The sequence below is a fragment of the Aptenodytes patagonicus genome, chromosome 4, assembly GCF_965638725.1.
Source record: "Aptenodytes patagonicus chromosome 4, bAptPat1.pri.cur, whole genome shotgun sequence".
Lineage (NCBI taxonomy): Eukaryota > Metazoa > Chordata > Aves > Sphenisciformes > Spheniscidae > Aptenodytes > Aptenodytes patagonicus.
Window position 1 is genome coordinate 47,578,237 of NC_134952.1, and position 11,261 is coordinate 47,589,497.

Genomic DNA, 11,261 nt, shown 5'->3' on the forward strand with positions numbered 1-11,261 from the left:
GTTTGAGATAATAACAGGTTAACCAGAGTGTATTAAAGAACTTATATCTGTTAGTAGTTGTGGGTCACAATGTTGGTTTCTCTGTTCTCGATATTGATTTGTATAATCTGCATCGCGCTCTTTTTCCTGCTGTACATGTTAAAGATCGGTGTTGGGTTTTGCAGTTTGCTGTGGTCTGCAGTGAATAGTAATGTCTCGCTTGTGAGGTTTGTTTTTAGAACATTGACCTTGACATTAGTGTGGTATGTAAACTTCGCAATGAAGCCGTTACTGTACCATGGAGACCATTTTGTGGAGACAACTAGCAATTGCAGTAACTTTTCTGAGAGTTTTTTTACAGAGGAAATACAGAATGGCAGTGTCACTACCTTCTTCTATGATGTTTCCTCCTTCATTACAGTAACTTTTCAGTATTTTGAACATCCTTGGGCAGTTAAGATACTTCTATTAATACTTCTTGGGAATATTGTTTTGGTTTTGTCTAAAGTTGGTAAGCAATTTAAGAATATCATCCAGAGATCTGCCCAAGGCTGAATAATTATGAGTGGCAGGGTGAGTGGGACAAGATGGGCAAGTACCTAGGCCAATGGGCACCCCCAGTGCTTTGGAACTTCACCCCTGAGCAAGTGCAGAATCCTGAAAAGTTAGTAGAATATTTGGAAAAAGTATGCTGTCACCCTGGCAACTCCAGAGAGATGCAGATCATTGCAACGTGCTGGGGCCTGGCCCATGCCTACCGAGCCCTGTTCAACACCATTCAGTGCCCTCAAAGGGAAGAGAAGGTCTCTGGCTCTGACAGTAGAACGACACGCACTGCAGCCACTCCGACCCCAGCAACATGCCATGCAGCCACTCAGACCCCAGCAACAGGCCCTGCGGCCACTCCAACCCCGGCAACAGGCCCTACGGCTACTCGGACTCCGGTGACATGCACTTGCACTGCGGCCACTCCAACCCCGGCAACAGGCCCTGTGGCTGAACCAAAGAACCAACCTGTGCCGGTATCAGTCGCCCCTGTACACAAGAAGAAATTTTGGAAGCAGAAGTCGGCTCGTTTAGTAAGGGAGGAAGAAGCTTCTTCTAAAAGGGAACCGGAGGAAGAACTGTACGACTACCCTGGAGAAGGGCCATCACGAGAACGGGAGGAGGAAAGCCGGCCGCTGACCGGGGAGGAGGAAGAGGAAGAACTCATAAACGAGGCAGTGACCACCCGATCTCTATCCCTGAGTGAGCTGCGAGATATACGAAAAGATTTCAGCCGTCGTCCAGGTGAGCATATTGTCACCTGGCTGCTCTGATGCTGGGATAATGGGGCCAGTAGCCTGGAATTAGAGGGTAGGGAAGCCAAGCAGCTGGGATCCCTTTCTAGGGAAGGGGGCATTGATAAAGCAATTGGAAAAGGGACACGTATCCTCAGCCTTTGGAGGTGACTCTTGTCAAGCGTGAAGGAAAGGTATCCCTTTAAGGAAGATGTCATATGTCGCCCAAGCAAATGGGCCACCGTGGAGAAGGGTATCCAGTTTCTGAGAGAATTAGCTGTGCTGGAGGTGATTTATGATGACCTGAACAATGAACAACTATCCAAAGATCCAGACGAAGTCAAGTGCACACGACCCATGTGGCGGAAGTTTATAAGGAGCTCACCATCGTCATACGCCAATTCATTGGCAGTGATAACCTGGAAAGATGGAGAGGAACAAACAGTGGATGAATTGGCTAGTCAGCTCCGGCAATACGAGGAAAGTCTTTCTTCCTCCATCGTCTCAGCTGTGGAGAAACTGTCCGAAAAACTGTCCCGGGAGATCCAGCAACTCAGAGAGGATAGGTCCTACTCCTCACCTATACGGACCAGTATCTCGGCTATTAGGAGTCAGCGTTCTTTTGCTCAAGAGAGAGAATATAAAGGGTACACACCACGGGGCACCCTATGGTTTTATCTGCGTGACCACGGAGAGGACATGAGGAAGTGGGATGGGAAACCTACCGCAGCCCTAGGGGCACGGGTACGCGAATTGCAAGGGAAAACAATCACAGAAAGAGGTTCTTCCAGGAAAATTGCTGCTCCAGTTTCCAGCGGGCAGTTCCCCAGAGAGAGTAGAAGGGCTGATCTTACTCTTGATCTTAATGAAGAAACTTCTGACTCGTACGTACAAGAAATGAGAAATGAGTACTGTGATGAGGACTAGAGGGGCCCTGCCTCCAGCCAGGGGGAGGAAAGGGACAACCGGGTTTACTGGACTGTGTGGATTCGGTGGCCTGGCACATCAGACCCACAGAAGTATAAGGCTCTGGTAGACACCGGTGCACAGTGTACCCTAATGCCATCAAGCTATATAGGGGCAGAACCCATCTGTATTTCTGGGGTGACGGGGGGATCCCAACAGCTAACTGTATTGGAAGCCGAAGTGAGTCTAACTGGGAATGGGTGGCAGAAGCACCCCATTGTGACTGGCCCAGATGCTCCGTGCATCCTTGGCATAGACTACCTCAGGAGAGGGTATTTCAAGGACCCAAAAGGGTACCGGTGGGCTTTTGGTATAGCTGCCTTGGAGATGGAGGAAATTAAACAGCTGTCTACCTTGCCTGGTCTTTTGGAGGACCCCTCTGTTGTGGGGTTGCTGAAGGTCAAAGACCAACAGGTGCCAATCGCTACCACCACAGTGCACCGGCAGCAATATCTCACCAACCGAGACTCCCTGATTCCCATTCATGAGCTGATTCGTCGACTGGAGAGCCAAGGAGTGATCAGCACGACTCACTCACCCTTTAACAGTCCCATATGGCCAGTGCGGAAGTCTAATGGAGAGCGGAGACTAACAGTAGACTATCGTGGCCTAAATGAAGTCACGCCACCGCTGAGTGCTGCTGTGCCAGACATGCTAGAACTTCAATACGAATTGGAATCAAAGGCAGCCAAGTGGTATGCCACAGTTGATATTGCTAATGCGTTTTTCTCAATCCCTTTGGCAGCAGAGTGCAGGCCACAGTTTGCTTTCACTTGGAGGGGTGTCCAGTACACCTGGAACCGACTGCCCCAGGGGTGGAAACACAGCCCTACCATTTGCCATGGACTGATCCAGACTGCACTAGAACAGGGTGGAGCTCCAGAACACCTGCAATACATTGATGATATCATCATGTGGGGCAACACAGCAGGAGAAGTTTTTGAAAAAGGGAAGGAAATAGTCCAAATCCTGCTGAAGGCCGGTTTTGCCATAAAACAAAGTAAGGTCAAGGGACCTGCACAGGAGATCCAATTTTTAGGAATAAAATGGCAAGATGGACGTCGTCAGATCCCAATGGATGTGATCAACAAAATAACAGCCATGTCTCCACCAACTAGCAAAAAGGAAACACAAGCTTTCTTAGGCGTCGTGGGTTTTTGGAGAATGCACATTCCAAATTACAGTCTGATTGTAAGCGCTCTCTATCAAGTGACCCGGAAGAAGAACGATTTCAAATGGGGCCCTGAGCAACGACAAGCTTTTGAACAAATTAAACGGGAGATAGTTCATGCAGTAGCCCTGGGGCCAGTCCGGGCAGGGCAAGAGGTAAAAAATGTACTCTATACTGCAGCCGGGGAGAACGGCCCTACCTGGAGCCTCTGGCAGAAAGCACCAGGGGAGACTCGAGGTCGACCCCTGGGGTTTTGGAGTCGGGGATACAGAGGATCCGAGGCCTGCTATACTCCAACTGAAAAAGAGATATTAGCAGCATATGAAGGGGTTCGAGCTGCTTCAGAAGTGATCGGCACTGAAGCACAGCTCCTCCTGGCACCCCGACTGCCGGTGCTGGGCTGGATGTTCAGAGGGAGGGTCCCCTGTACACATCATGCAACTGATGCTACATGGAGTAAGTGGGTCACACTGATCACACAACGGGCTCGAATAGGAAACCCCAGTCACCCAGGAATCCTGGAAGTGATGATGGATTGGCCAGAGGGCAAAGATTTTGGAATATCGCCAGAGGAGGAGGTAACACGTGCTGAAGAGGCCCCAACGTATAATGAACTACCAGAAAATGAGAAGCAATATGCCCTGTTCACTGATGGGTCCTGTTGTCTTGTGGGAAAGCATCGGAGGTGGAAAGCTGCTGTATGGAGTCCTATGTGACAAGTTGTAGAAACGGCTGAAGGAGAAGGTGAATCGAGCCAATTTGCAGAAGTAAAGGCCATCCAGCTGGCTTTAGACATTGCTGACCGAGAAAAGTGGCCAGTGCTCTATCTCTGTACTGACTCATGGATGGTGGCAAATGCCGGGTGGGGGTGGTTGCAGCAATGGAAGCAGAGCAACTGGCAGCGCAGAGGCAAACCCATCTGGGCTGCCGCATTGTGGCAAGATATTGCTGCCCGGGTGGAGAACCTGGTTGTAAAAGTCCGTCACGTAGATGCTCACGTACCCAAGAGTCGGGCCACTGAAGAACATCAAAATAACCAGCAGGTGGATCAGGCTGCTAAGATTGAAGTGGCTCAGGTGGATCTGGACTGGCAACATAAGGGTGAATTATTTCTAGCTCGGTGGGCCCATGACACCTCAGGTCACCAAGGAAGAGATGCAACATATAGATGGGCTCGTGATCGAGGGGTGGACTTGACCATGGACACTATAGCCCAGGTTATCCATGAATGCGAACCATGCGCTGCAATCAAGCAAGCCAAGCGGTTAAAGCCTTTTTGGTATGGAGGACGATGCCTGTGAAATACAAATATGGGGAGGCCTGGCAGATCAATTATATCACACTCCTACAAACCCGCCAAGGCAAGCGCCACGTGCTTACAATGGTGGAGGCAACCACCGGATGGCTGGAAACATATCCCGTGCCTCATGCCACTGCCCGGAACACTATCCTGGGCCTTGAAAAGCAAGTCCTATGGCGACATGGCACCCCAGAAAGAATTGAGTCAGACAACGGGACTCATTTCCGAAACAACCTCATAGACACCTGGGCCAAAGAGCACGGCATTGAGTGGGTGTATCACATCCCCTATCATGCACCAGCCTCTGGGAAAATTGAACGATACAATGGACTGTTAAAGACTACACTGAGAGCAATGGGTGGCGGGACGTTCAAACATTGGGATACGCATTTAGCAAAGGCCACCTGGTTAGTCAACACTCGGGGATCTGCCAATCGAGCAGGCCCTGCCCAGTCAGAACTTTTACGTACTGTAGATGGGAATAAAGTCCCTGTAGTGCACATAAAAAATATGCTGGGGAAGACAGTCTGGGTTATTCCTGCCTCGGGCAGAGGCAGACCCATCCGTGGGATTGCTTTTGCTCAAGGACCTGGGTGCACTTGGTGGATAATGCGGAAGGATGGGGAAGTCCGATGTGTACCTCAAGGGGATTTGATTTTGGGTGAGAATAGCCAATGATCTGAATCATGTGATGTTAAGTACTAATTATAGTTATAATAGTTATACTAATAATACACAGATATACTAATAATACTAATAATATTATATGCCATACTAATGTTATTACAATAAGAATCACCCAGACTAATGAAGAATAACTTCAGTGAAACCAAGCAAAGCACAGTGATGATGGTACCAGAACTGACTTCAACATGGAACAATCCAACACCACATACCATCTCCATTTTTCCTGCCCTGAAAGATTATTATGACAGATGGAGCCCGAAGTCATGGACTAAATGAACTCACCGAACATTTTAGAGGGATGACCCACAGACGAAGGGAATGATATCTGTGTGTGTGTGTGTATATATATATAAAAAAAAGGGGTGGTGATTAATGAAAATGTACTGGAAAATATGAGACTTGAGCATGACGCAGATGGTATAGAATAAGGGGTGGATATTGTCCTGGTTTTGGCAGGGATAGAGTTAATTTCTTTTCTAGTAGCTGGTACAGTGTTTTGGATTTAGGATGAGAACAAAGTTGATAACGCACCCATGTTTTAGTTGTTGCTAGGTAATGCTTACACTAGCCAAGGACTTTTCAGCTTCCCATGTTCTACCGACTGAGAAGGCTGGAGGTGCACAAGAAGCTGGGAGGGGGCACAGCCAGGACAGCTGACCCAAACTGGCCCAAGGGACATTCCATACCATGTGACGTCATGCTCAGTACATAAACTGGGGAAAGCTGGCCGGGGGGGCCGCTGCTCGGGGACTGGCTGGGCATCGGTCGGCGGGTGGTGAGCAATTGCACTGTGCATCACTTGCTTTGTGTATTATTATTATTATTATCATATTATTATTATTATCATTTTATTTCAATTATTAAACTGTTTTTATCTCAACCCACGAGTTTTTCTCACTTGTGCTCTTCCAATTCTCTCCCCCATCCCACCGGGTCGGGGGGAGTGAGCGAGCGGCTGCGTGGTGCTTAGTTGCCGACTGAAATTAAACCACGACAAACATAAACCAAAATTCAAAATTCTTCAGAAGCTTTTATGTTCAGCCTTAATCACAGAGGGACCTCCGTCACTTTTTAGGTCTGTTCAGCTTAAACAGTTGCACTGTGTTAATATCTCCACTCACAACATACAGACTCAAAGGCATTAAAACCCGGTATTAAAATTTTTCAGCCAAGGTCTTAACTAACATTACATAGAGTGAAAGATTCACTTATTTCATAGGTTACCCAAGATACAAAAGCTATCCAGAATGTGTGTCACCAGCAAGGGGAAGAAACGTCTAGGGCAAGGCTCCAGGATAACAACAACAAGAAGAAGTTTTTTAGAGTAACCAGAAAAACCTAATCCCCATCCTCTAACCCAAACCAAAATCAGCAAAGTAAACAAAGATTAACAAGCTAATATTTTGGAGGATGGAGCCGAAAATCAAAATTGACAGAAGTCAAGCCGAATTAGACTTTCATTGACACAAAAAGCATAAGATTCTTCAACTGAATAAATACCTCAAAAACAAAATGAGTCATCAGGGCCAATATACAGCCAAGAAAGAACAGAGCTCAGGAACATCCATCTATAGCTACCTAACAAAGTGAAATGTTCTTCTTCAGTATGGAAACTGTCATTAAATACAGAAGCTAACAAAAACGGCAATGGTATCCAGCCCAGAGTTCTGAAAGAACTGGTATCGGATATCACAGATTGAGTAACAAAACCATGAAGCCATCACATGACGACCTATACCAGGTGACTGAAGAATAACGAACATATGAGAGAAGTGGGGGGAACAAACAATCCCCCAGCCTGACCTCATAAAACCTTGAGAACAAGTCTCAAAAAAAGGAAATAATTTATAGATCCTGAACTAAACACAGAAAGGAATAAAATGCAAGGTAGAGATGATATCAAGTAAAAGAAACTACCTGCCTGCATGGAAGGTGGGAATAAGCTGTGTTTAAACTGTGCTGTAAGAAGAGGAAGAATCAGTTTGGAGAGGGACTACTGCTGGAGTTCTCGATGACCAGGTTGGGACTAAATTTAATAATTAATAATAACGACCATAGCACAAATACAGTTGGCAGAGAATACAGTGTTGGAAAGCATCGACAACAGATAGATCAGCATATTGTATGAGGAAGATGTGATGATAGTATCATCACAGTGACATAAATAGGATAAAATTCAGATCAAGATGCAGATCACGCTTCATTTCAAGCAGTGGTCTTGGACATCTACGTTAAAAAAAATTAAAACTGCACAAGATGCAGAGTGGCTACACAAGATTCCACCTGTCCTACTGAAGTTTGGCTTATTCTAACAAGACAGACAGGAAGAACATACGGCCACTGTAAGACATAGGTACAAGAAAAGAGAAAGGAAGAGAGCTACTCAGCTTAAAGAATGTTTAATGCAAGAATCTCGTACACATGTAAACCAGCGCATCGAGGCTACTTACCATTTGACTACTGGGGCTGTGGATCGGCCTTCCAATTAAGAAATGAGCAACAAAGGCTATCTCTTCTTAAGAGCAAAACATGTGTATCAAGGTTATATGAGGGTTCCCTGCACTGTCAAATCAGAATAACCCTTCCAGTTCTACACCGATATTGAAAAGTGGGGCCTCAGTCTGGAAGGTTGCTTTTTATCAGTGCAATTCCCTATGTTTTACTTGGACTCTGACCACAGACACCAAGGAAGCAAAGCCATCCAGGGCCACACGGACTGCCTTCTCTTAGAAAAAGGCACAGTTCAGATGATCTTATTTGTTACACAAAACTCAACAGAAACTAGTTTAAAAAAACTTTGTATTTCTCTAGTGATGAGAAAAACCTCAAAAAAGATTGAACACACCACCTAGGCAATTTATCTCTGCCACAGTTACTGACCCTGGGGCAAGTGGCAATTTTTTTCTGGGACTGTATCAGAAGATAACAACTGCATGTCAAAATACTTTGGTAATGACTGAGAAGGCATTTTAAACATCACTACTCTGGTGGGAGTTTCAGCAAAAAAAAGACTTACAAACTGCACCCCTCAAATGCCTTTAACTAATGCTGTATTGGTGTCGTGGTTTAACCCCAGCCAGCAACTAAGCACCACACAGCCACTCGCTCACTCCCCTCACAGTGGGATGGGGGAGAGAATCAGAAGGGTAAAACCGAGAAAACTCGTGGGTTGAGATAAAGACAGTTTAATAGGTAAAGCAAAAGCTGCACACGCAAGCAAAGCAAAACAAGGAATTCATTCACTCCTTCCCATGGGCAGGCAGGTGTTCAGCCATCTCCAGGAAAGCAGGGCTCCATCACGCATAACGGTTACTTGGGAAGACAAACACCATCACTCAGAACATCCCCCCCTTCCTCCTTCTTCCCCCAGCTTTATATGCTGAGCATGACGTCATATGGTGTGGAATATCCCTTTGGTCAGTTGGGGCCAGCTGTCCCAGCTGTGTCCCCTCCCAACTTCTTGTGCACCCCCAGCCTACTCGCTGGTGGGGTGGGGTGAGAAGCAGAAAAGTCCTTGACTCTGTGTAAGCACTGCTCAGCAGTAACGAAAACATCCCTGTGTTATCAACACTGTTTCCAGCACAAATCCAAAACATAGCCCCATTCCAGCTACTATGAAGAAAATTAACTCTAGCCCAGCCAAAACCAGCACAACTAGCTGCTTTTCCAGTGCAGACAACCTAGCTAAAAAAAAAAAGCGAATGCTGCATTAGCATACAATGGTTTTTTACATATATATATGTACACAGTTTCATTGCCAGCAAGGGCAACAGTGCTGCAAAGTGGTCCTACTTTCAAAGGTTAGACTATCTAGGACAAAACTACCCATTTAAGGCTCCACCAAAAATTAAATAAATATCCAAACAAATTCTCCAAACTGAAGACAACTAAGCATGCCATGAGAGAGCATCACCAAATAAAAAGCTGAGGTAGACAAGTCTACACTTGAGAAGCCAGCACTTCTAAATAACACAAACTGAGTCTTGACACAGAGGGCAAAGACTCATTTCTCCCCAGAGAGCGCAGCTGTGGGTGTTGAGTGTCACCATATAAATTTAATCCTGGCAAACCAAATGAGAATAGTTTATATCATGCAGTTGATGGCTGCTAGTAGTTGAAAGCCTTCAAGGTTTATAGCTTCCTGGCTTGTTGCTGTGATACAATCATGTCAATTTATGAATTTGAAGAATAGCTAATATTCTGGTACCTGGGGCATATCTACTCATTCCTAAATAGTCACTTCACATAAGCAAGATAGAGCTTTAAAGATTTTTGTATTCGAGTAAAAGCTACCAAATTTTCATTTATCACATTTTCAGTGGTGTAGAAAACAAAATAATTTAGTCCATCTTAGGTGAGTAATAAACCTACTTTCACTCCCAGCCTTCTCTCAAAGCATGCCATTTTTAGACACAAGACTGTAAAGCTTACTTAAAGGATGGCCTAGGGACAGGTGACCAAATTATACTAATCATCTCAGATGGTTGCTTTCTCCTGAGTGGGTCAATTTTCAGAGTAATTTTAACAACGTTCGTATTTTCCTCAATAGATCTGTGTTATTTAATGAATGTTAGACAGGCTGTTGCTGCTAGATAAGCTTTGTCCACAAAAGTATTTTTGATGTTTTGTCACATACCAAGTAATACATAACTATTAATTACTTGCAATTAAATCATTAGTTGCATTCCCCAAGGTTGATTTTGCCTCAACTATTGTACAATCCATGTGAGACAGGAAGTCTGGAACTTTATTGCATTTCCTACTAGTTTTGAAGCAAATTGTTTGTTTTAAAGGAGCAACACTGTTCCCCGCTTTAGGTGGACCAAATATTTTAGTCTCAGATTTATAGATGTAAAACATGCACGCTTCTCCAGATGTCCAAGGTTAATCCATTAAAGCAGTACCTTCAATACCTCGGTTTTTAAGACTTTTATGGCTGACTCGGTGTGTAGTGTACTGCATAAAGAAGTAGCCTCTGCCTCAATGAGTTTCAGTAAAAAAAGTTAAGAGTACAGATAATTGAATGACATTTCTGCAGACAGGAAAATTTTCCTTCCATTTCAGTGTTCATTGTGATTTTTGTTAACGCAACACCAAAACCCAGCAATCAGTAGGTTACTTGTCTGCATCATGCTGCATCCACACAGTAAGCGCAACATTGATATTGCACGTACTAGAACAACTATCAAATTTGTTTCATAAGAAGTCATACCGTAGCAAGGCCTTTACTTCTACTGAATCGGTTGCTGTTCTCCCAATCCACAATGAATTAAGCTATGTCTATTGGATGATGAGTGTCAAGGACGCCTCTATATAATGTGTTCTAAAAATATTAATTACAGAAGGGAAGCATAAACAGGAGGATAGGGAATGCTGCCTAATTCAATACTATACCAAGCATCTAGAAAAAAATTGACAAGTGTGCAAACGTTCACATACCTCACAAGTCCGTAAGAGGAATTATTTCCCTAACAATGTACCTCTAGTATTACCAAAAGACAAATTTGCAGGTAAGATCTGTAAAAATGTGCTTTCATTCTACTAATGTCAGAATCAACAGTAGTTCTCTAGCTTGTTGAAATGTACCCAGCAAGTACTAGCTACAGACTAGCAGAGATTAATTCCACCCACACGCACACCATACAAATCTAATAGTCTCCATAAATTCTTTCCTTACGGTGCTAGAGATTCCAGTGATAAAAAGAGGACTTTTACATGAGTCCTAGATTTTCAATGATTTTTAACTTGCTTAAGATTGTATTTTAAGTGTAGAATGTTTCTAGAGTTACGTTAGGCAGAATTAAATTTATACCGAGCATTTTGTTGCTTCTCTTTGCAACGAACTAATTTTAGATTTGGAAACAATGCCTGTCAAACA